Source organism: Sus scrofa, chromosome 3 (genome assembly GCF_054392235.1).
Source record: "Sus scrofa isolate SSC_HxYL_T2T_F1_AM1 chromosome 3, Sscrofa_HxYL_maternal_Yorkshire_Landrace_v2.0, whole genome shotgun sequence".
In the NCBI taxonomy this organism is placed as follows: domain Eukaryota; kingdom Metazoa; phylum Chordata; class Mammalia; order Artiodactyla; family Suidae; genus Sus; species Sus scrofa.
In genome coordinates this window covers 4,972,153-4,998,242 of record NC_139385.1, presented here as the reverse complement: position 1 = coordinate 4,998,242, position 26,090 = coordinate 4,972,153, and the positions used below count along the sequence as shown (strand labels likewise).

Here is a 26,090-nt window from a genome sequence, read left to right as displayed (position 1 = left end):
AGATAGCGTACAATAAGAAAATAAAAGCACAAACTCCAAGTAATAATATGTATTTTCTGTAGGCACATATATATAACCACATATACACATATAAAATATGTATACATATACATATAAATGTATGTATATATGCATACCTGTAGTTATATATACATATAATACACACAAACCCCAATACATACATTTATATAAATACATAAATATTTATATGCATGTTTACATATATATCTACATATATTTCATTTATCTCTTTTTATATTTTGACCTTGCTCAAGACATGTGGAAGTTCCTGGGATAGAACCCCAGCCACAGCAGCAGCCCAAGCTGCTACAGCGACAATGCCAGATCCTTAACCTGCTGTGCCGCAGAGAAATCCTGTACATATTTTTTAAAATATTTATATTTATACACAAATACATATCCCACAGAAAATACATATTATTCATTTGGGGTTTGTGGTTTTTTGCATAGGAACCTCTCAACTATTAGTTGGTATTAATACCTTTGCTTAATGATGATCCTTCCTCTTTGCTCCTAGGAGGCTGATTCTTCCTGCCAGCACTGACCGACATCCCTCAGGTCAAACATTCAGACCCTGGTGGTGGTGTCGGCTTGTTAGCCTTTCATTATCAGAATCTCTCTAAGCAGAAAGATTTCTTCCGAAAGTGTGTCATTTTGTATCTTCAACACTCATCCAGGTGAGTTAGACATTGTGTTTCCTTTCTCTCTATTTCTGCCTGCTGCCCCTCTCCTTGAAACCTACACTGTCCTAAGAATGTAAAGATTAGGGACATGTGGTCAAGTTGGTACAGCCACAGGAAGAAGCAAGCATGAGGTGTGGAAGGAAGAAGTTTATTATACTCACAGGTCCCAAAGAAGGGGTCACTATATGCCACACAAAGCCACAAAGAAAGCATCAGGTTTTGATCAGATGGCACAAGACAGGGGTGAGGGGAAAACCCCGAGCTAGAGCTTGAACTTGGATTTCCATGGGAAAGGCAAGGCATGGCACAGTGAGCAGCTTAGGCTTGGCTGCTTGGAGAGTTCCCTGGTGGTCTAGTGGTTAGGACTTGGTGCTTTCACCAATGTTTGATCCCTGGTCTGGGAACTGAGATCCTACATCAGGCTGCTGCACGCCATGGGGGGAAAACTGGCTAGTTGGAATAATTCCAGTAGGCTTTGGGCCACAGGGGCATCTCTAGTTGCCTGGTAGCTGCCCCGGGATGATTTAGGGCAGAGGAAGTATTGACGCCTGTGCGAGTCAGATAAGGAGCAGGCAGGGTCTTTAGATTTGGGATTGGTTCCTTTGCGTGGGTTGATTGAACTCTTTGCTATCTTTGAGAATTTTCTAGCCCTGGGAGGGATAGCAACCTTTTTAAGATGTCAAAACAACATAAAATACAGAAAAGAAAAACACATGTCTAATACATGCAGATCTGGTTTCTTCTGCCCAGAGTATTCCTCTGCCCAGCCCCCACTTCACCTGACTTCCTGTTTCTTATTGCTCAGGTCTGTAGTCAAATATGACTTGTTGCGTTTATACATGACACACTATCTCCCTCCCTTTGTTAGTTTGCTAGAGCTACTATAACAAAGTACCATAAACTGGGTAGCTTCAACAACAGAAATTGATTCTGTCACAGTTCTGGAGGCTGAATGTCCAAGATCAAGGTGTCAGCAGGATGAGTTCTCTTCTGAGGCTGAGAGAGAGAATCTGTTCCATCCTCTGTCCTGTCTCCTGGTGGTTTGTTAGCAATCTCGGGTGTTCTGTGGCTTGTAGAAGCATCACCCAACCGCTGCCTTCATCTTCTCCCTGTGTGTGTGTGTGTGCACGCGTGTGTGTCTGTGTTCAGATTCCTCCTTTGTATAAAGACAGTTGTTGTTGGATTATAGCCAAATTTAAGGACCTCATGTTAACTAGACTACTTCTTCTTTTTTTTTTTTTTTTTTTTTTTTTTTTTTGTCTTTTTGTCTTTTGTTGTTGTTGCCATTTCTTGGGCCGCTCCCGTGGCATATGGAGGTTCCCAGGCTAGGGGTCGAATTGGAGCTGTGGCCGCCAGCCTACGCCAGAGCCACAGCAACGCAGGATCCGAGCCGCGTCTGCAACCTACACCACAGCTCACGGCAACGCCGGATCGTTAACCCACTGAGCAAGGGCAGGGACCGAACCCGCAACCTCATGGTTCCTAGTCGGATTCGTTAATCACTGTGCCACGACGGGAACTCCCAACTAGACTACTTCTATAGAGACTTTGTCTCCCAGTAAGGTCACATACTCAGGTAATGGAAGTGATGACACATTTGGAGAGGACACAATTTAACCCAGAACACCCCCCCAGCACACACATACAGCTTTCTCTTCATCCCACTACATTAGTGCCTCCCATCGTGCACTTCATAGAGCTTGCATCCACTGCACCACACAGCACACCCCCCCCCCCCGTAGCATTTTGCACACTTTCCTGTAGATATTCCTTTGTTTTTTCTTTTTAGGGCCGCATCTGCAGCATTTGGAAGTTCCCCGGGCCAGGGGTTGAATCGGAGCTGCAGTTGCCAGCCTACACCACAGCCACAGCCACAGCCACAGCCACAGCCACACTAGATCCAAGCCACATCTGTGATCTGTGCTGCAACTGGCAGCAATGCCGGATCTTTAACCTCCTGAGCAAGGCCAGGGATCTAACCAATATACTCATGGATACTGTTTCAGGTTTTTAACCCACTGAGCCATCATGGGAACTCCAATGCTCCTGTTTTGAAGCCTCTTTCTCTTCCTCCCTGCAAATCCCTTTGTCATATATACACAGTGGACATCACATTAGCACAAGCACTATTTATATGTCTCGTTAATTTTTCTATGTCATGCACACCCTCCGATGCTCAGTGGACCCTCAATGGACACCTGAAGGGATGAATGAAAAAGTGAACTGTGTGAAGGGGAAATGGCCAGTGGACACAGTTATAACAATGAGTTTATCGCCTAGAGAGCATTGAAGACATTTTTACTAATTTCCAGAAGGGATTCTCTTAGGATTCATCACATGATGCTAGTAACTTAATTAAAAGGTATTATGCATTTACCTTGTCAGCAATGTATCATGTTCTGGAGAGAATTCCCTTGCAATTGGTTTCATCACAATTGCAACTAATTTGGGAGCATATAATACCTCTTCAGTATTTCATTCTAGCTGCATTAAACCCGTATCTCTTGGTTTCATATCTACATCTGTCTATCTATCTATCTATCTATCTATATATAGGAAGGAAATGTATTTATTTATTTATTTTGGATGTTTTCATTCTGAATTTTATTTTTTATTTTTTCCCTTTGTTGGTAAGATTTTTATTTTTTCTATTACAGTTGATTTACAATGTCCTGTCAATTTCTGCTGTATCGCAAAGCAACCCAGTCTCACACACACACACGTATATTCTTTGTCTCACATTATCTTCCATCCCGTTCCATCACAAGTGACTAGATATAATTCCCTGTGCTATACAGCAGATCCTCAGTTATATTTGATCGTGTTCTTCATATAAAGCCTACAAGGTATTTCTGTTTATTATTATTCTTTTGTTTCATCTACTGTGCTGAGAGCACTGCGTGTAACCGTTTCTAAGTAGTTACTGTTAATACTTAGAGACCAATTGACCTGACATACCTATCTCATTTAACCAGCAAGCTTTTCATACTCTAATTGGGTTTCCATTGATTATATCGATTCTCTCTCTCTCATCTTATTTTTATCCCTTTTTTTACATTGCTCCAAAAAACAAGAACCATATGAATTATTACAGTCATAACAAGCCCTGTGGTTTTGTTCCTAAATAGGTAGAAATTGTTTTAAACTTAAGATGTTATGGAGTTCCCGTCGTGGCTCAGTGGTTAACAAATCCGACTAGGAACCATAAGGTTGCAGGTTCGATCCCTGGCCTTGCTCAGTGGGTTAAGGATCTGGCGTTGCTGTGAGCTGTGGCGTAGGTTGCAGACGTGGCTCGGATCCCGTGTTGCTGTGGCTGTGCTGTAGGCTAGCGGCAACAGCTCCAATTAGACCCCTAGCCTGGGAACCTCCATGTGTCGTGGGAGCGGCCCTAGAAAAAGCAAAAAAGACAGAAAAAAAAAAAAAAAGCTTAAACTTAAGATGTTATATCTTTGTCTGATCAAGCAGCCAGCTAAATCCTTTTCTCTTAGCAAACATGTTTTCACAACTATTTCTCCACCTTCATGTGAAACCTTAGGTCGTTGTACATCACTGCCCTGTTCTCTGCCTTTGTCTTCTGATTTTCATGTCACTCCCTTGTGTTCATGGGAGGGCTGTAGTTCCTGCCTCTGTTTTAGTCATTCTCCTCAATTAGGATTATTACTCTCAATCACAACATCTCTATGGATGATAAAGTCACCTTGATATATTGTTTGCACCATTTTTTTTTCTTTTGGTCTTTTTAGGGCCAAACCCAAGGCATATGGAAGTTCCCGGGCCAAGGGTCAAATCAGCCTACACCACAGCCACAGCACGGTGGCACCTGAACTGCATCTTCGACCTACGCTGCAGCTCATGGCAAAGCTGGATCCTTAACCCACTGAGCAAGGGCAGGGATCGAACCAGCATCCTCATGGATACTAGTCGGGTTCTTAACTAGCTGAGCCATAATGGGAACTTATGCACCATTTTTCAAAGAAAAGTGGGAAAAACAGAGAAGAACCTATGACTGATGCTCTTTGAACTCTCTGAAGGTCCCCCCGGGGATCATGTTTCTTGTATTTTTCCGTATGTAAGACTTTTTCTATATTATACCCAAACAAAACTGGCATTAAAAAAAAAAAAAAATCCTGCTGGGGCACAGTGAGCTAAGAATCCCGGAATTCCGAGTTCCTGTCGCGGCGCAGTGGAAATGAGTCCGACTAGGCACCATGAGGTTGCGGGTTCTATCCCTGGCGTTGTTCAGTGGGTTAAAGATCTAGCATTGGCCGTGAGCTGTGGTGTAGGTCGCACATGCGGCTTGGTTCTGAAGTTTCTGGCTGTGGTATCGGCCGGGAGCTACAGCTCTGATTCTGCCCTTAGCTTGGGAACCTCCATATGTCGTGGGTGCGGCCCTAAAACAAAACAAAACAAAAAAGAATCCAACTGCACCCGTCTGGGTTGCTGCAGAGGGGCGGGTTCAACCCCCAGCCCAGCACATCGGATTAAAGGATCTGATATTGCTGCAGCGGCAGGGTGGGTCACAGCTGTGGCTTGCATTCAATCCCTGGCCCAGGAACTTTCATGCACTGTGGGTGCGACCAAAGGGGGGGAGAAAATCTCTTAAGAATGCTGTCAGCAAAAGTGGTAGAGTAGGAACCCCAAGGGGCTGACTCTAACACTGAAAATCCCAGCAAAACTGTCAGAATCACCCTTATCAAGGAAATCCCTGGTGGCCTAGCAGTTAAGGATTTGGCATTGTCACTGCTGCATGCCAAGGGTGCAACCAAAAAAAAAAAAAAAAAAAAAACCACCCTTATCAAGACTCCAGAAGGTAATCAAAGGTTTTCAGCAACTCAGCAAATACTGAGCCATGAAAAATGTCACTGAAACCAGCTGGGAGAAGGCTGTGGCTTTTTTCTTTTTTTTCCTTGTCTTTTTAGGGCTGCACCTGCGGCATATGGAGGTTCCCAGGCTAGGGTCTCATCGGAGCTGTAGCCGCCAGTCTACGCCAGAGCCACAGCAATGCCAGATCTGAACTGAGTCTGCAACCTACACCACAGCTCAGGGCAACGCCAGATCCTAACCCACTGAGGGAGGTCAGGGATCGAACCAGCAACCTCATGGTTCCTAGTCAGATTCATTTCCGCTGCACCAGGATGGGAACTCCCCAAGGTTCTGGCTTTTTAACTTAGTCTTACCCCCATTTAACTACCCCTTCCCAGGGTAGCAGCGATCTTGAAGATGGTTGCCCGTGTGTGGGCATCTAGTCTAGGAGTGGAGAAGCTTTTGATCAGAAGGAATTCACTTAGCCTGTTTTGACTTGCCTATGGGTTGCCTAAAAGATATAAGTGCCTGCCTTTGTTTTGCCTAAACCAGAGCCTTTGTTAAGCCACAGCACAAGTCTCAATAAATTTAAAAAGACTGAAATCATACAAAGTATCTCCTCTTATCACAATAGAATGAAACGAGAAATGTAGAATAAAAACTAGAAAACTCACAAAATGTGTAAATTAAATCGTACATTCTTAAAGCACAAATTGGTCGAAGAAGAAATCACAAAATAAATTAGAAAATACTGTGAGGTGAACAAAACCAAAAATAATTATCAAAAGTGATGCAATGAGGAGTTCCCACGTGGCTCGGTAGGTTAAGGATCCAACATTGTCACTGCAGTGGCTTGGGTGACTGATGTGGTGATAGTTTGATCCCTTGCCCAGGAATTTCTGTATACCATGAGCATGGCCAAAGAGACAAATTATGCAGTGAAAATAGAGCTGAATTTTTAGATCTTAAAAGGAAAGATCTCAAATCAGTAACTTTATACCTTAAGAATCTAGGAAAAGAAGAACAAAGTAAACCTGAAGTTAGCAAAGGGAGGGGGAAAATTTAGATTATAGATAAACGTTATAGAGAATACAATGATAAAGAAAGTCAATGAAACCAAGAGTTACTTATTTGAAAATGTTAATAAAATCGACAAACCTTTATCTAGGTTAAGAAAAAGTGAGAAGGCTCCAATTAATAACATCAGAAATGAAAACAGGGACCTCGTTACTGATTTTTTAACAAATATTATAAGAGAGTGCTTTGAACAATTATATGCTGACAAATGATAGAACCTAGAAGTGGACAAACCAGTAGAAGCACACAAACTCCCCAAACTGACTCAAAATGAAATAGAAAATCTGAGTTGAATGTTTTTCATCACGAGAGAGTGTTGGATTTTGTCGAAGGCTTTACCTACATCAACTGAGATGATCATGTGATTGGGTTTTTTCCCCCTCGTTCACATTAGGTACCAACGTGGTATATAACCCATAAAGAGATGGAATCAAGAATCAAAAACCTACCAACAAAGAAAAGCCCAGGACTGGATGGCTTTACTGCCAAATTCTATCCAATATTTATAGAGGGATTAATACCAAGCCTTCTCAGAATCCTTGAAAAAATAAAAAAGAAGGGAATGCTTTGTCTCACTCTGAGGCCAACATCATCCTGACACAAAGCCAGACAAAAACATCACAAGAAAACTACATACCAACATCCATATATGACTATAAGTGCAAAAATCCTCCACAAAACACTAGCAGCATGTTACAATGATTATATATCATGACCAAGTGGGATTTATCTCAAGAGGGCAGGGGTGGGAGTTCCCTCCGTGGCTCAGGGGTTAACGAGTGCATGAGAATGAGGGTTCGACCCCTGCCCTCGCTCAGTGGGTTAAGGATCTGGCGATGCCATGAGCTGTGGTGTAGGTCTCAGACACAGCTCAGATGCCGTGTGGCTGTGGCTGTGGCTGTGGTGGAGGCCGGTGGCTACAGATCTGATTAGACCCCTAGCCTGGGAACCCCCATATGATGTGGGTGTGCCCCCCCCCCAAAAAAAAGGAATTCAAGAGTGATTCAACCTACAAAACCAAACCAAACAAAATGCATGTAAGAGGATGAAGGGGAAAAAAACCCCAGCCTCATGATCATCTCAAGTCGTAGAGAAAAAGCTTTTGACAAAATCTAACACTTTGTCATAATAAAAACACTCAATCAGCTAGTCATAGAAGAAAACATCCTTAATCCTACCGAGGTAATCTATAAAAAAGCCACCCCACACCAAAAGCACAAATAACCAAAGAAAAGTTAGGTAAATAGGACGTCATTTTAAAATGCAAAAAAGGGAGTTCCCCGTGTGGCACAGTAGGTTAAGGATCCAGCCTGTCTCTGTGGAGATGCCCGTTCGATCCCCAGCCCAGCACAGGGGGTTAAGGATCCGATGAGCTGAAGCCGTGATCCAGCTGTGGCTCAGATCAATCCCTGGCCTGGGAACTTCCATATGGCCGAGGGGGCAGCTGAAAAAGGAAAAAAGAAATCTAAAAAAAATTTTTTTGTCTTTTTGGGGCCACACCCACAGCATATGGAGGTTCCCAGGCTAGGGGTCCAATCGGAGCTGCAGTCGCTGGCCTGTGCCACAGCCACAGCAAGGCCAGATCCGAGCCTTGTCTTTGAACTACACCACAGCTCACAGCAACATCGAATCTTTAACCCACTGAACAAGGCCAGGGATTGAGTCTGTGTCCTCATGGGTACCGGTCAGGTTCATTTTTGCTGAGCCACAATGGGAACTCCAATAAATGTTTTAAAAATTAAAAAAAAAAAATCTGTGCATCAAAGGACACTCTCAAAGAGTTCCCTTGTGGCCCAGGGGTTAAGGATCTGGCATGGTCACCATGGTGGCTCAAATCAATGCTTGCTGTGGCGCGGATTTGATCCTTGGCCTGGGGAACCTCCACATGCCCCGCGGGGCTGAAAAAAAATGTTATCGAAAGACTGAGAGAAATGAGAGAAAAAAAATGTTCAAATCATATATCCAATCAGAGTCTAGTAACGTGTATAAAGGAGTCCTACAACTCAACAATAAAAAGATAAACATCCAATTTAAAAATGGGCAAACAACTTCAGGAGACGTTGCTCCAAAGAGGATACACAAATGGCTAATAAGCATATGAAAAGATGCTCAGCATCATTCGGCGTCAGGGGAATGTAAATCAAAGCCTGAGAGAGATACCACCTCACACTCAGTAAGACGGGCAGGATTTTTCAAACAGAAAAAAGATTAAAAGGTGCCGGCAAGAATGTGAAATGGTCACACATCGCTGGCGGGAATGTCCAAAGGTGCACGTCGTGGTTCCTCAATACGTTAAACATAGAATTACCCTAAGGACCGGCAATTCGACTCCTGGGTAGACATCCAAAATATTTGAAAACAGGTGTTCCGACAAACACTTGCACACAAATATTCACAGCTGCCCTACTCGCACTATTCAAAAGGTGGGACTGACCCACGTCTATCAGCAGATGAGTGGATAAAGAAGATATTGTCCAGGAGTTCCCGTCGTGGCGCAGCGGAAACGAATCTGACTAGGAACCATGAGGTTGTGGGTTCGATCCCTGGCCCCGCTTAGTGGGTTAGGGATCCGGCGTTGCCATGAGTTGTGGTGTAGTTCGAAGATGCGGCTTGGATCCGGCGTTGCTGTGGCTGGAGTGTAGGCCGGCGGCAACAGCTCCCATTCGACCTCTAGCCTGGGAACCCCCATATGCGCGGGTACGACCCTAAAAAGACAAAAAAGAAAGAAAGAAAATATCATCTAGTCATACCATGAAATATCAATCGTAAGGAATAAAGTAGCAATATATCCTACAATGTGGGTGAATCTTGAAAACATGGCATGTGAAAGAAGCCAGACTTAGAAGATCCCATAATGTGTGATTCTATTTATATGAAGAGGTGAATCCATAGAGACAGGCAGCAGATGAATGCTTGTTGGGGCCTGGTGGGAGGGCAACGGGGGAGTGACCGCTCACTGGACGTTGGGGTGGAGGAAAAACCTCTGGAACTAGGAGTTCCTGTCGTGGCGCAGTGGTTAACGAATCCGACTAGGAACCATGAGGTTGCGGGTTCGATCCCTGGCCTTGCTCCGTGGGTTACGGATCTGGCGTTGTCGTGAGCTGTGGTGTAGGTTGCAGACGCGGCTCAGATCCCGCGTTGCTGTGGCTCTGGCGTAGGCTGGTGGCTACAGCTCCGATTGGACCCCTAGCCTGGGAACCTCCATATGCCGCAGGAGCGGCCCAAGAAATGGCAAAAAGACAAAAAAAAAAAAAAAAAAAAAAAAAGCTCTGGAACTAGACAGTGTTGATGGTTCCACATACTGTGAATGTACCTCTCTGAGCAGAACACTGTATTTTATTTTATTTTATTTTATTTTATTTTATTTTTTGTCTCTTAGGGCCACACCCGCAGCATATGGAGGCTCCCAGGCTAGGGGTCGAATCGGAGCTGTAGCCACCGGCCTACGCCAGAGCCACAGCAACACGGGATCCAAGCAGTGTCTGCAATCTACATCACAGCTCACAGCAACGCCAGATCCTTAACCTACGGAGCAAGGCCAGGGATCAAACCCACCACCTCATGGCTCCTAGTCGGATTCATTAACCACTGGGCCACAACGGGAACTCCTATGTATGCTTTTTCATATTCTCTTCCGTTGTGGTTGATCACAGGATATTGAACAGAGTTCCCTGTGCTGTACGGTAGGGCCTTGTTGTTTATCCATCTTGTATATAACAGTTTGCATCTGCTGATCCCAAACTCCCAGTCCTCCCCTTCCCCCTGGCAACCACAAATCTGTTCTCTATATAGTTTCTGTTTCATAAATATGTTCATTTGGGTCATGTGTATTTTTTTAATGGCTACACCCTGGAACATCCCAAGCTGGGGACTGAACCCAAGCCACAGCTGTAGCTGAAGAAATGCTTAATTCTTTAACCCATCACACCTCCACAGAGACCTGAGCAGCTGCAGCCGGATTCTTAACCCATTACCCCACAGCAGGAACTCCTGTGTCATATTTTTTTCCCCCTGCTAATAGTATGCGAAGTTCCTGGGCCAGGGATCAAATCTGAGCCACAGCCGTGACAATACTGGATCCTAAACCTGCCAAGCCACCAGGGAACTCCCTCAATTGATGTTTTTTTATTTTGGTGAAATTTCTCGGATTTTCAGAGATCCCGCTTGGCTCTGCAGGTTAAGGATCTGGCATTGCCGATGCTTTTGGCTCGGTTACAGCTGTGGTGGGGGTTTGACCCCTGCCCAGGGAACTTCCGCGTGCCATGGGTGAGGCCGAAACAAAAGCAAAAACAAAAAAAGAAATATAACCATTTTAACCATTTTCAAGTGTATAGTTCAGTGGCATTAAGCAAATGCACATTTGATTGCCTTTTTTTTCTAAATTTTTTTTTTCCCTAGGGCCGCACCTGTGGCATATGGAAATTCCCAGGCTGGGGACCAAATCAAAGCTGCAGCTGCCGGCCTATGCCATGGTCACAGCAACGCAGGATCTGAACCTTGTCTGCACCGTAGCTCATTGCAACGCCAGGTCCTTAACCCACTGAGCAAGGCCAGGGATCGAACCCTCATCCTCATTGGATACCGGTCGGGTTTGTTACCATTGAGTCACAATGAGAACTCCCCAATGGACTTTTTAAATAGTCGTCTTAGTCACTTTCTGGAAAACTCTTAAATGGGTCTTAGGTATTTTCTCTTTTTTTCCAAAGAGATATATAATGTGCAAATGAAGATAAATTTGTCTCCATTCTAATAGAAATATTTTGTTTTAATGGTGGGAGGGGGGCAAGCTTCCAGGATCGTGTTTAATCATTGTTTAGGATAGCATGCATTCTTATGCATGAAGGGGATAGGTATGTGTTTTCATGTTTTAAATCTAGGAAGTGATATTTTTCCTTGTAATTTCATCCAGCCAGTTATACCACTTGGAGTTTCTCCTTTGAAACCCCAAGTCTACTGAATCAAACAACACACTGAACCTGCTCCTTGTTATCAACTGTATTATTAATCTTTATTTTTGCACATTTCCAAAGGCAGCACAGTTCTAAGGATGGGAAAGATTGTTTCCAAATGGAATTTGTTTTTGAAATCCTGACATCTCTTCCCATCCCTTATTGTTGTGGAAAATATTTTGTAATCCTTAAGGAGTTTAATTTTCCTTTCTTTTCTCTCTCTCTTTCTTTCTTTCTTTCTTTTTGCTTTTTTAGGGCCGCACTCACGGCACATGGATGTTCCCAGGCTAGGGGTCTAATCGGAGCTACAGCTGCCAGCCTACACCACAGCTCACGGCAATTCTGGATCCTTAACCCACTGAGTGAGGCCAGGGATTGAACCCAAATCCTCATGGACACTATGTTGGGTTCTTAACCACTGAGCCACAACGGGAGCTCCAACGTTTCCTGAACTGCATCTACCTCAGGTCATACATTCCCTTCCTCATCTGTAGCACTGTCACAGTGTGGGGTGACTAACGATGGCTAAGTGTATTCCAAACAAACCGGTCTCCGGAAATGAGGTACAGTACCTCTAATGCAGTCTGGGTTCTAAATTAATATTTTAGTAATACATAAAGGAATGACTTGGGGTCCGTCCCCTAAAAATAAACTAGGTGTAAGATTTGGGGAGCCATGGTCTCAGATTTCCTTCATGGGAGACGGTGGTCCCCAGAAAATCCAATAGAGCTCACTTGAAACCTTGTAAATCAACTGTATTTCAATCCAAAATACCCTTCCTTGAAAACCTTTGGGCTTTAGTGTCTTGGGTTGGGGGAAAGAGTGCCAATTACCCATTAGGATAAAGTTGGCTCTGGTAACTTTGATTACTTTCATTTGAGAGTCCAAAGCAAGACTGAAAGAACTGAATAAACAAAGACTGGAGCTGGAATTGACACTTAAGTCTGTGTGTCTCCAAACAGGACTTTGTGACAACTGCATCCCCGTCCAGGCAGCAGGGACAAGTCTGTTGACGGTGTCATCTGAGCATCCTGATAGTTAAAGGTAGGTAGGGTTGCGCTTTCTCTTTTCTTTTGTCTTCGTTCTTTGTGTGTGTGTGTGTGTGTGTGTGTGTGTGTGTGCATGAAAATATGTCAGGTACTTCTCTGGAATATGCTTCATAACCAATCCATTCTTTTGTGTGTTTATATTATTTCTTTGCTCACCGTAATCATGAGTAAAATCTCTACAAGGTAAAGGGCCTGGTTCATGTTTGCTCAGAGGAGCTCCGAGCTAAGGATTGACTGATTTGAAGCACTCCTCTACGTTGTTGCTGGTCCAAAGGAACACCACACGGCGTTCCTGTTGTGGCTCAGTGCGTTAAGGACCTGATATTGTCCCTGCGAGGATGCAGGTTCGAGTTCTGCCCTCCCTCGGTGGGTTAAGGATCTAGCATTGCCACAAGCTATGGAGTAGCCTGCAGCTGCAGCTCTGATTCCCTAGCCTGGGAACTTCCAGATGCTACAGGTGTGGCTGTGAAAAGAAAAAGAAAAAGAACGCCGAAGGGTGGAGTGGGTAGAGGTGGAATTAAGCCAGCGCTGGATGAGCCTTTGTTGGCCAAGTTCCCGGTAGTCCATGGTCACCCTCCATGATCTACCCAGTTTTTGCAGAGGCCAGGTTGGTGACTAAATGGAGCATGATGGAGATGATTAGCCCTGCATCCTGGCTGCTCTGAGGGTGGCACTATTCCCACCCATTCCCCCAAGAGTTGCTCTCTTGGCCAGAGAGGGCAGTTTTGGGGCAGCCACCTGGCTTTTTTTTTTTTTTTTTTTTTGCTGCGCTAGCTCTAACTCTGCAAGTGAAAGAACAAATGTGAGGGGTTCTTTCTTTTTTTTCTTTTTTCTTTTGTCTTTTTGCCTTTTCTAGGGCTGCTCCCATGGCATATGGAGGTTCCCAGGCTAGGGGTCTAATCAGAGCTGTAGTCACCAGCCTACACCATAACCACAGCAACTCGGGATCTGAGCCACGTCTGCGACCCACACCACAGCTCATGGCAACACCGGATCCTTAACCCACTGAGCAAGGCCAGGGATCAAACCCACAACCTCATGGTTCCTAGTCGGATTCGTTAACCACTGTGCCACGACGGGAACTCGAGGGGTTCTTTCAACTACTGAGTATGACCGTTTGGTTATTTCATTCAGAAAAGCAGGGAAAGGACCACTGAGGCTTCCATGGACTCTCAGAGGGATCTGGGGCAGGACTCACTCTATTGTTTGACCCCATGTATTCTTGCTCTCTTAGCAAAAGAGGATCCCTGGGGTGCTTTAAATCTCCATCACTTGCACTAACTTGGACTCTGTAACCCATAGCCTGGAAATACCCCAGTATTCCTCTTTGTAACCCAGTGTGTGGTTACTCAAGTCAACCAAATGGCCAGAGGTCTCCTTAGGGAGGAATTTGGAGAATCACTGCTGTGTACGTTGGCTGTGGATCTGGCTTCTCTTTTACTGAATAGGTGTTTGGGGTCTGAGAACTGGCTTAGTGGGGGCACCAGGCAGGAGATTGTGACTTTCCACTGGGACAGCTGCGTCAGTTTTCTGCGCATCTAGATTTGATATGTATCCGTAGATGTCCTTTGACTCTATAGACTACCCCTTTGTTGACAGCCCATCTATCTTGTCCTATGTCTTATTAGCCATCTCCTTGGGTCCCTGCAAGTCAGGGGCCCCATCTGTCTTTCTGCCCCTGCTTCCTCTTACAGCAGTCATGCCCACCTTGCGTTAATGGATACATGTTGCCACCCAGCCTCTGTCACTCCAGGACCCTGTCACCACCACCATCCCTGCCATGGCTAGAAAGCCCATTTCTGTAACAGCATACTCTATTGTGGGCCCTGGCCTACAGACGACAACCAGGACTGGGCGTCACTGAATTTCTCAGCAAAGCTGGTGGCACCCTCAGCTCCCACGGCTTCAGTAGACAGTGTCTTCTGGGACTTCTCATGGAATATATTCAGCTGGGAGCATCCATTCCAACAGGTTCACTTCCCTGAGCCTACTGACCCCTTCTCTATCTGCCATGGACGTCACAGCGTCTTGACTTCCTTTAATGTGGCTCAGTTCTCTTGCCAAGGACCATCCCCGCAGAGCAGCAGAACCAGCCCACTCAGGGCCCTTGACAAAGTGTTGCATCTAACTTATGGGAGAGCACTCCCGTATCTACAAACCTGTTCGGTTCTCATCCCTAGTCCCAGGGCCCCACCTCTTTCATATCAGAGCCCTGCCCATGGTGCTTGGTGTTGGAGACTGCCCATAGCCGAGCAGGTGGCCACTGCTAAAGTTCTAAGCCGCTGCAGTGATAACGCTGGATCCTTAACCCACGGCGCCACAAGAGAACTCCTCAGCTCCTTTTAAGTGAACCTGAGCTTAGTCCTCGGAACGGTCTGCCCTCTGACTGCAGCTGATGGTTCCAGCAGGCTAAGCAGCCCCTCCAGCCTTGCTTTGTGTTGATGACTGATTGCCTGGAGGCAGCTGTTTTCCCTCTCGAAACCATCAGTGGCCACCCGATTTCACAGTTCTGACAATTACCATTTCCCCCACACCCTCAACCACCAGAGAGGCTGCATAAGCCAATGGACCCCCATCCAGCTGCCCCAGGTGGGAGGGAGCCGCACACCATCACACAGCTATGAGCATCCCACTTACCACCTGGAATCCTATCCTTAGAGTCTGCCTCTTAGGACCACTCTTGATGTGGACTCTCTTAAGCTAGGCTACCTAGAAGCATGAGGTTTTATTTTATTTTATTTTTGTCTTTTTTGCCATTTCTTGGGCCGCTCCCATGGCATATGGAGGTTCCCAGGATAGGGGTCTAATAGGAGCTGTAGCCACCAGTCTACGCCAGAGCCACAGCAACGAGGGATCTGAGCCGCATCTGCAACCTACACCACAGCTCACGGCAACGCCGGATCGTTAACCCACTGAGCAAGGGGCAGGGACCGAAAGCCGCAACCTCATGGTTCCTAGTCGGATTCGTTAAGTTAACCACTGCGCCACAACGGGAACTCCTATTTTATTTTATTATTGTATTTTTTGAGAGGGACATGAGCAGAATGTGAAATTTCCCAGGGCCAGGGATCAAAACTGCCCTATAGCAGAGACAACGCCAAATCCTTAGCTGCTAGACCCCCAGGGAACTCTGAGAAGCAGCGCAGAATTAAGATGCATGGGCTACATGGAGGAAGAGCTCTGGGGAGAAAGGGAAAGAGCAGGGAAAGGAGCTAAGCAGGGAGGTAGCCATAGGGGGAGATGAACTTCCTTCTGATCCCACTGGCTCTGGACGGTGTGTGAGCTGCCTCGCCAGACTGGTCACTGCTTGAGGCAACCAGACTGGTCACTGCTTGAGGCAACATCTTTCTCAACCCCAGCAGGAGTGAGTCCTTGGTGTAGGCTCAAAGCGGGACATAGGTGTGCTTAATCTTCTCTATGAGTCAGCTCCCCATCAGCCAAGAACAGCTGTCAGAAGGGGGCAGCTGTGGGTGACTAGAGGCTAACACGCAGAGCAGCTGGGATGGGAATGGGCCCTTAGCCAGGAAAGGGGATCTAAATGGGGCATTAAGGGCGCCTCATCATGGGCTCCCTCAGTAGCTGGAGGCCCTTGGAAAATCTAATTTATCCCTCTTTGACATCTTTTGCTCTTTAATCATGTTGTTACCCAGATTGGGAGGTGAGGCACTTGGTGTCAGTTTACCGCTAGCCTAGGCAGTTTTGTTTCACTTGGCTGTGCCCACGGCTCATGGACGCTTCCAGCCCAGGGACTGAACCCATGCCACAGCAGTGACCCGAGCTATATCAGTGACAGCGTGGGATTCTTAACCTGCTGTCTTACAAGGAACTATAAGACAGCTTTGCTGAGATCTCCAAACAGCATTAACTTTCAATTAAGCTCTGGTCTCGAGGAAAACAAGTTTCTGGGGCAAAAGCCGAAGACCCAGCTGTTTGAAGGCAGGGAGATCCTAATATCCATTGTTAACCTCTCCAGTCACGTGATGTGTTTGCTAGCGTTAAGTGGCACTGAAATTATTTGGAGGAAAAGGGCCTCAGTTTGCTCTCAAGGCACGGAGTTAGAAGAGGGCTGTGTAACGACACTTTCTCCCCCCAAAAATCTGTTCTACGTAGAGACTGCCAAGGGGGTTTTTTAAAACCCTTCGTACTCTACCGTGTTAAGAGGCTGACTGCAGAGGCAGCTTATCAGTAGAATGTGAAATGGAAAATGAAGTTAGAAGCCAAACTTCTAATGTGACTTCCAAAGGAAGCATTTTAAAATAACCACAAAGCTCAGGTGCATATTAGGCCGTTGGCTCTTCAATTCCTTCTCAATCTGCAATCACCTGAAAGTCATTTGGAAACAGCAAGCAAATGACTGGGTCCATCCCTATGACTCTTCCGTTCTTGCGAATCTCTTATTAGTGCTGCCAGGACCCTCGGAGGTGAAATTTCACAGCCATTCTTCATCAGAAAGTAAATTGCAGTGTTAATTCCCAAAGTGGGTACTGAACTTTGGAGGTGTGGAATTCACCTTTCCCCTTTTTGTTTTCTCAAACCACTTCAGTGTTCTGTTCCAAACATACAACTGATATCTTATCAATCACTTCAGTAATTTCTTTTTCTTTTTTGTCTTTTTTTAGGGCCTTACCCATGGCATATGGAGGTTCCCAGGCTGGTGGTGGAATTGGAGCTGTAGCTGTCAGCCTATACCACAGCCACAGCAATGTCACATCTGAGCTGCATGTGCGACCTACACCACAGGTTACAGCAATGCAGGATCCTTAACCCACTGAGCGAGAGCAGGGATGGCACCTGCATCCTGGTGGGTCCTAGTCAGATCCTTTCCACTGAGTCCCGGGAACTCCAGTGCTATTTTAAAAGACATGCAACCTTTAAGGCGAGTAATAAGATTCTGATGAGGGCTTCGTGGAAGAAGAGGCAGGAGTGGGATTTCCATAAGCAGATGTAAGAGTGGGTTGTTTGAAGGTATTATGGCTGGGACACAAAAGAGCAAAGAGGACTGGGGGCCCTCAGTGCCAGGCGAAGTTGCTGAGACTTTTCTGTGGGCCAAGAAAGTGGCTAAAGGCTCTTAGGAGGGGAACAACATCTGACTTGTGTTTTTGAAATATCGTCCTGGCCACAGTGTGAAGGTTTAGAGGGAGTGAAGTGACTGCAGGGGAGCACCAGAAAGGAGCCTGTGGGAAGGATGCGAGTGGCGAGAGGGCAGGTTGCTTTGAGGAGGGTGGGGGTTATAGCCCCTGGGTAGGCTGGCTGTGACCTGGTCTAAGGAGTCAGATCGGTTGAGGAGGGAGCGAGGACCCAGGTCAGTGCAGGGGAGTGGCACGTCCTGAACCCAAGCAGGGAACCGAACAGGGAGGAGCAGGAGCCTGGGCAGGGGAGATGGCCACGATCAATCAACTCCTCTGTTCGACCTCGCGGTGGAGACCGCCAGTAAGCGGCTGCAAGTGTGCACCTGGCTCTTGGGAGCAAGCGCTGGTCAAGCTGCTCCCAAAGAACGCGCAGCGCTGCGATGTGAGATGAAACCGTGCTTTTTCTGGAGCCGGGTTTAAAACTCGCTTCCAATGGCGCAGTGAGTGAAGTCCGAGGGCGCGCTAGCGCAGCGCTGGGTCCGGCGTTCTCAAATGCCGGGTCGCTAGGCCGAGGGACGTCTCCCGGAGCCGCGTCCGTTGGGAGCACCCAGGTGTCCCACGTGGGCAGTTCACCCGCGCGGGCCCGGCCGAGCGCGGAAGCAGCGGCGTCGTCTCGGCCCTCCCGCGTCTCCTCCGGCCCCGCGGCAGCGGAGCGCCGCGCCGTCTGCTGCCTCCCGCCGCTCGGGAAGGACCTCACCGGCCCGCGCCGCGCGGCTCGGCTCCGCCAATCAGCGCGCTCCTTCCGCGGCCGGCCGGCGCTCCAGTGACGCGCGCGCCAGCCTGCGCCCGCGGCGCTTTGGCGACGGCCCCTCCCGCGCCCGCCCGGCCCGTTAGCTGCGCGCCGCGCCTCTTGTGCGACGGCCCCTGGGCGGCGGCGCGTGCGGGCGCGGCCTTGGCGCGCCCCCTGGCGGCCCGGCGGGGATCTGCGGGCGCGGCGCTGACCCGGAGGCGGCGGCGGCGGTGCCCGGATGGAGGCACGTCATTGTCCCCCGCCGGGCGGCTGGGCTGTGTGCGGCGGCGGTGGCGGCGGCGGCGGCGGCGGCCGAGGGGGATGGAGCGAGCGCCGAGCCGGGTCAGGTAAGCTCCCGCCTCCTTCCCGCCCGCCGCTGGCCGGCGTGGGGCCCGCGCGGCGCCCCGCTCGCTTCGGCCGCAGCTGGCCCGGCCGCCTCTCAGCCGGCGCGGCCCGCCGGGGGCTGGCGCGGCCCCTCGCCCGCCGCCCCCTCCGCAGCGGCGGGCCGCCCGGGACCCCGCCGCGCCGGTGGCAGCGCCGCCCCCGCCGGTCGGGCCAGGCCGCTGGGGAGGGGGCGGCGGCCGCGGCGGCGGCGGGGCGCCGGGCGAGCGGGGCTGCGCGGGGAGGCCGGACCCCCCTGGTTGCCATGGACACTGCCCTCCCGCCCCCGCCGGGCCCAGCCCGCCCCCTCGGCCCGTGGGTCGGGCCCGGCGGGCGGCTCCGGGGCGGCCAGGCCGGCACGGGGCGGCCAGGGGTGGGCGTGTGCCGGCCGCCGACCGCGGAGCCCGGCGTCCCCGGGCCGCCCGCCGCCCCCCGCGTGGCTGCCACCTCCCGCCCCGGGGCGCCGCTCGGAGCCCGGGGCTCGCCTCCCCGACCCCCCAGAGAGACAAACTTTCCCACCCGGATGCCCGCCGGCCCGCCCGCGGTGCCGGTGCCCCCGCGCGGGGCCGTCCCCCCGGCTCCTCCGCGGAGTGTCCGAGTTCCCCACGCCGGCCGCCGGGCGGAGCGGGCACCCTCGGGGGGAGCGAAGGGGCGGGCCGGGTGGCCCGGCGGCGCGTCCCCCAGAGCTGCGCTGCCCTGGTCCTGTTCTTTATTTTCGGGGCAGGGGGAGCCAACTTACCTGGCGGGGGTTGGGGGGAGAGGGAGATGAGTTTCAGATGTGAGAGGTGAAGGTTTGACGGGACAGAAGTTTTACAGTCTAGGACTTTAACCTCGCTATAATGAATGCAATTGAGATTACTTTTGTTGAATAGCTCTTTTATATTCAGGGAAGCCTTAGGGCTTACTTGTTTGTAGGCGCACACGTTGGTTATTTAAAGTAAATACGCTCAAATAACAGTAAAACTGCTTGAAAAACTAGTTAACGCCTCTTTTCCGAGGTAGCAGCAGTATTTTGGGTTCTTAGCCGTTTTAGTGGCGTCTCAAATTTTAGTTGTACGTTTTAAACGTAATTCTACTCTTTCGACTTGATTATTCATTCAAAGTGCTTAGGTGATATGAATAATCGTTTTCACTTGTTTGTTTTTATTTAGGGTCAGTTTCACTTTCTTTTCTGTATCATTGAATTAACTCTACAGAGCTTGGTTGGTAAAAGTTTAAAGGTAATTGATTTGTTTACGTGAAAATAATTAAAATCCACGTTGGGTCTTTTTAAACCTCCGGAATGGAAATGCATCGTGAATGTGGATTACATTGTCTATTAAGAAGAGTGTAACAGTTTCTTTTTCTGTGTATTGATATTAGTACTGCAATGTATGTGAAATGCCACAATGTTTAAATAGTTTTAAAACAAGAGAGAAGCATGCATTCTAGCGTTTGGCCACCACAAGGGAGAGATACCATGAAAGGACAGAATTATAAGATTTTCACGTAAAACACTGAACAAGTATACTTAAAGGACGCACATGTGAAGTCGATTAGTCGCATTCCTTCGCACACATCCTACCTTGATTCTTTTTAAGAAATTGCTTTTAAAGTGTCGTTGATTTACAGTGTGGTGCCAGTTCATCCATCCTTGATTCTTGCGCTCAGTTTTCTGCAAACATGCTTTTGTAACTTTTTGTATATCCATCATCAGAAGATAATGAGAGACATTTAAACTTTTCATTGAAGTAGTTACTTAAAAAGTCCTGCGGTTCCTAACAGTCATGTTTAGTGACTTTACTGAGAGTCAAGAATTTGTAACCGTCTGAATCCTGAGCCCCACACAACGTTGTTAGGCTTCCAGAAAGGTTTTCTCCCTAGCAGATGGAGTTTAGTTTAATACCTGATGGTTTCGGGGGGAAGAGTTCATTGGCTGAATACATAGGAAGAAGAATGGATGGTTTTGGTTTTTCCAAATCATCGTACTTGATAGATTGTTATTGATGACTGTTTTGTATGTTTTTCTAATTTTTTTTTGAAGTTTCATAGTTGGGTCCCCCCCCCTCCCCAAAGGCACCTGGAGCAAGTAAAATGGTTGTATTTGGTCATTTGTTAATGATTGCTCTGAAGAGATGTTTGTCCCAGAAAATCAAGGTTTTTGCTATTTAACATTATTATAAAGAAGGCTAGATTAATCTTTCCTTCTTACTGTTTTGGCTTTGTTCTTCCTTTTCCTCCTCCTCTCCCTCTTCCTGTCTTGTTTTCTTACTCTTGTCTCCACCCTGTTTCATAATTTCTTTTGACTGTTAGCTGAGGAAAGTGTAAACTTTATTTGGATAATATGGCTTAAGCTTTCTTCTTGAATAAAAGTTTTAATTACTTAGATTGACCTAAATTTCTACTTAAGATTCTAAAAAATTTTGTAGTGCTTTTGTGGGAGTGGGGGGGGATCATCTTGCATTAATTTAAAATCACCACCACATCGAAGGTGTTAAGAAACCTTTACTGTGGGTAGACAGTACATCCTAATATTTATTGAGGTGGCCGATACATGGGTATTTATTTTACCGTATTGAATATTTTTTTAAAAACAAGTTTGAAAGGCTGTTCCTCCTTCTTCATTTTTAAGGATTAAATGAGATACTTATACAAAACAGCCCAAACTGATGCCAAAAGCAGGCACTAGTTCCTTCCTGTCTTGAGAATTCATTCATTTGTTCCACACGTGCATGCACGGCTTTCCTCGTGCCATGTCAGGGCATGTAAACAAGAACGTGGTGGAGAGAAGCGGGCCGACCAGCTGTGGAGTAAGTGCCCGAGTGCCGCCGTAGAAATGAGCCCCGGCTGCCTGGCCTGCCCTGGGTGCTTACAGGAGGGGGGCTAAGCCAGTCTTGGGGGAGGGGGTTGTCAGGGAAAGCGTGTGTCCCAGAGGAATTGAGTTCTGTCCGGAGAAGTGGAGCGTGAACTGGCTGGAGGTGGAAGAGACTTAGGTGAAAAAGAACAGCATGTGCGGAGCCCGGCAAGAGCAGGCAAGAAAGGAACGTGCCTGGAGAGGCTCCTGGGGCCGACTTCGAAGTCCAGGTTCAGGATGTTGTGCTGGGGCCTCGGGCACACCCGAAAGGTTATCTGCAGAGGAGTGGTGTACTAGATTTGGTTGTTGCTGGGCTATTTCAGAAACATTCTTAAAATGCCGTGTGGAGGAGGTTGGTCGGACCAGAAGGAACCCTAGCTGGGAATGTTGGACTTGCTGCCTGTTACTAGTTGCTGGTTGATTTGAGTTATAGTTGCTCCATTTCATAGACCATGTGATTTTGTCCAATCTCTCATGGGTCATTATGAAAATTAAGTAAGTTAATGTCTGTTCAGTGACTAAAACACTGCCCAGCCCGTAGAAAATGCTCAATTAGTGGTAGCCCTAAGATTTGAATAGGGTTCAGAGAGAAGATTATAATTAAGAACTTTTAAAACATATTTGTGTTCAAGTTTGATGTCACCCATGCCTTATGGGCTTCATTTTAAAAAGTCTTATATTCCAACCCTCTTCAGCAAAATGTGTATTTCGAAGGTGAGACCCCCATATATTAAACAAAAGTAGTGTATTTCAAACAGTGTCATTTTGGACTTTTAAGTGAAAAATTAAAGCTAGATTTTCTTTTCATGTAGTTGATACTTCTCCGTGAGGAGTTATATATGAATTGAAAATTGAGCCAAATGTATTACTGCATTTCACATTTTAGGTTTAAGCAATAGAGAGAAAAATATAGGTATTTTGTAAATGTATAGAATTGGAAATTGAGGTACCTGACTATTAACTGAAAGATCAGATTTTTAGAGGGCATGAAATAGGATGATAAGATACGTCCTTGAAGAGTTTGTAATTAAAAATTGTTGGCATGTTCAGATTGGCACGGCGGTAAATATCCCAAGGAAGTTACTGAAAAATGCTGCTGCTTTTATGTTGAGGTGATTTGTTGGAAAATTACCCCAGCCACTTTTAATTATTTTCCAAGATCCAGTGGCAGAATAAGTACCTTGCCTTTTCTCACCTTATGAAACGAATGTGTGCTTTTCATCTTTTACAGAGTTGAACAATGACCATAGTTGACAAAGCTTCTGAATCTTCAGACCCATCAACCTATCAGAATCAGCCTGGCAGCTCTGAGGCAGTCTCACCTGGAGACATGGATGCAGGTTCTGCCAGCTGGGGTGCTGTGTCTTCGTTAAATGATGTTTCAAATCACACGCTTTCTTTAGGACCAGTACCTGGTGCTGTAGTTTATTCAAGTTCAACTGTTCCTGAAAAATCAAAGCCATCACCACAAAAGGATCAAGGTACTACTTTTTAAAAGACAGAATCACTAAGAAACTCCCGTGTAACTGCTGTCAGTGGTTGAGAGTTTCAGAGAGGGGCTTATTGTGCAAGATACGTTGCCACCTCAGTGGCCAGCAGAGTTCCATTGTTTGAACGGCTTCATTTTCCTCTGCTGATGATGCAGGATTAACATATGTATCACAATAGGGTAAGATTTCTTTGTAGTTACTATGAATTTACTTGTAGTTTCTTTCTTTGTTCTTTCTTTTTTTTTTTTGGCCGAGGTGTACAGTGGCTTGATGTGGGGTCTCAATTCCCAGACCAGTGATTGGATCCGGGCTGCAGCGGTGAAAGCGCCGGGTCCTAACCACTGGACCACCAGAGAACTCTCCCATAGCTGTAGTTTCTTTAATTCCTAATTTTTTGAAGGATAAACTTTCTATTGGTGAGACTTGAGATGGGCAAGCATTTCATTAATTGATCAATTAACTATAGTTGCCCAAGTAAATGACTACCTTTTAAAAACTTGAAGGATATTTTAAGAAATGGTTGCCTTTGGACACGTGGGCTCTACCCAACTTTGTCTTTTGTTTGTGTGTTCTTTTGCCAGTTAAAATCATTTGTAGTAATAAAGCTCTTTGAAAGAGAGCAGATCACATAAATGTTACATTTGTTAAAACAATATAAATGTGATTACATTTGTTAAAACTCCTCCAGGTCAGTAAGGCATTGATACTTTAGTTGGTACTCATAAGACTTTTGGATTTGGAAGCTTGCAAGTCCTAAGAAAAGAGTTTAGTTCCTACTCAGAACATGGTATGCCTTAAAATAATTTGGCCCTTATGTTGTCTTGAGTCCTCTTAGTAAGTGTGACATTATGCTGTGGGGGTGGGTGGTATGATTTGTTGAAGGTGTTTTGGGTGGGGGGAAGTATATTTCACAAATAAACTCCAATTTAACTGAATGCTATACAAAGAGATTTAAAGACCTTTATAAGCAAGACTTTGCCGCAGGATATCTTCTCACAGACTCTGCCACCCGCCTCCTGCCCCCTTGCTGCGGCTCCTGTCTCCTTTGGCATTTAGCTTGCATCACCCCACCGGCCCTTTTTTAGGTCCTTGGTGTGCACTCTTAAGATTCCTTTCTTTGGAGTTCCTGTTGTGGCACAGTGGAAACACACCTGTCTAGGAACCATGAGGTTGTGGGTTCGATCCCTGGAGTCGCTCAGTGGGTTAAGGATCCAGCGTTGCTGTGGCTGTGGTGTAGACTGGCAGCTGTAGCTCTGATTAGACCCCTTAGCCTGGGAACCTCCATATGTTGAGGGTGGGGCAAAATTGAAAAAAAAAAAAAAAGATTCCTTTCTCTTCCTAAGTTTGCTCTCCATTCTTCACCAAGCTGAAGGCTGCCTTTTTTGCATACTAAAACACTAATATCTCTGTTAAAATGGAGAACCTTCTTTTGGGCATTTCAATCTTTTTTTTTTTTTGTCTTTTTAGGGCCGCCCACATGGCATATGGAGGTTCCCAGGCTAGGGGGTCTAATCGGAGCTACAGCTGCCGGCTTGCACCACAGCCACAGCAATGCCAGATACTATAGAATTGGAGCTATAGCTACTGACCTGCACCACAGCCACAGCAACGAGGGACCTGAGCCATGCCTGCTACCTACACCACAGCTCACAGCAACACCAGATCTTTAACCCACTGAGTAAGGCCAAGGTTCGAACTTGCGTCCTCATGGGGCATCTCAATCTTTGATAGCACCAAGGAACTTGCAAACTTTTGGGGAAAAAAGAAGTCTTGCTATGAATGATTGTCACCTTTTCTAAATAAGTTGTTTTTAAGCCTCACCTGAATTTTATTAGCATAATTGTGGTTGGCATTCTGTTTATAAGTCTTAAAAATAGGTAAAAACATTCTTAGTCCATGTGCAGTGTACCTGTGAGTGTGTGTAGTGGTGCCCACCAGTCTGTTTCTTTACTGGTGAACCTGGGATGACATGACTCCCAGCCTTCAGAATGGAGCTTATCTGCCAGCTGGTAAGAACTCAGTGCGTGAGGTGAAGGTGAGGATGCCCGTGCTGGCAGGGGTACAGAATAGGACCGTCCATAACGGTGAGTTCCAGAGGATGGATTTTGCTGCACTTTCTATTGATTATGGCGTAGTTTATTTATTTTAAAAAAAATTATCTATTTTTTAAGGACCGCACGTGAAGCATATGGAAGTTCCCAGACGAGTCGAATCGAGTCTACAGCTGCCAGCCCACACCACAGCCATGCCAGAGCCAAGGCACGTCTTTGACCTAGCCTGCAGCTTGTGACAGTGCTGGATCCTTAACCCACTGAGCGAGGCCAAGGATCGAACCCACATCCTCATACATACTAGTCAGGTTCCTAACCTGACTGAGCCACAGCTGGAACTCCCTAAAACTTTAAATGGGAAATTTTAAGTAGCTATAAAAGAGAGGATAATTCTGATTGTAAAAAAGTCTCAGGTACAGCTTCGATGTGTATCAACTCACGGCCGTCTGGACTCACTCGTCTCCCCACTCCCCATCATTTTAAAGCAAATATCGGAGTTTATATTTTATCTATAAATATTCTAGGGTGTATGTCTAAATAATTATTTTCTAAAAATTAAAATGTCTTTATATTTAAAATACAGTCAATGTTTAGATTGCCCTGGTTGTCATATAATTTAACAGTTGGCTGTTGAAATAACCTCCAAACAAGGTCTACACTTTGCATTTGGTGGATTGTCGTCTAAGTTTGTTTGTTTGTTTTTTAATCTATTAAGTGCTCCCTCCACCCCCCTTTTTGTCCTTGCAGTTTATTTGTCAAGGAAACCAAATCATTTAAAGTCTCCCACATTCTGGGGTCTTTCTTTTAAAATGTCGCTTTCCCCTCTGTATTTCTGGTTAGCTGGAAGTAAAAATCTCGATCATATTCAGATTTGATGTGTTGCTATTGGTTTAG

At 46.6% G+C, this 26,090-nt stretch overlaps 1 protein-coding gene and 1 long non-coding RNA gene across 5 annotated transcripts in view; one reads left to right on the top strand and one right to left on the bottom strand.

Moving 5' to 3' along the window:
* The window catches only part of EIF2AK1 (eukaryotic translation initiation factor 2 alpha kinase 1), a 293,498-nt gene that overhangs the window by 42,749 nt on the left and 224,659 nt on the right, over positions 1–26,090 (bottom strand). The window lies entirely within an intron of this gene.
* Positions 1–26,090, top strand: part of LOC100515534 (ubiquitin carboxyl-terminal hydrolase 42) — a 65,855-nt gene that overhangs the window by 1,528 nt on the left and 38,237 nt on the right. The window contains exons 3-5 of one of the 4 annotated variants that reach the window (XR_014840052.1): positions 539–698; positions 12,496–12,577; positions 22,887–23,136. This is a non-coding gene — a long non-coding RNA (ubiquitin carboxyl-terminal hydrolase 42). Of the gene's footprint in view, positions 1–538; positions 699–12,495; positions 12,578–18,631; positions 18,789–19,748; positions 20,043–22,886; positions 23,325–26,090 lie in introns of those variants that run through there. The other 3 variants (XR_002342221.2, XR_014840051.1, XR_014840053.1) reach the window with 3 other exon arrangements.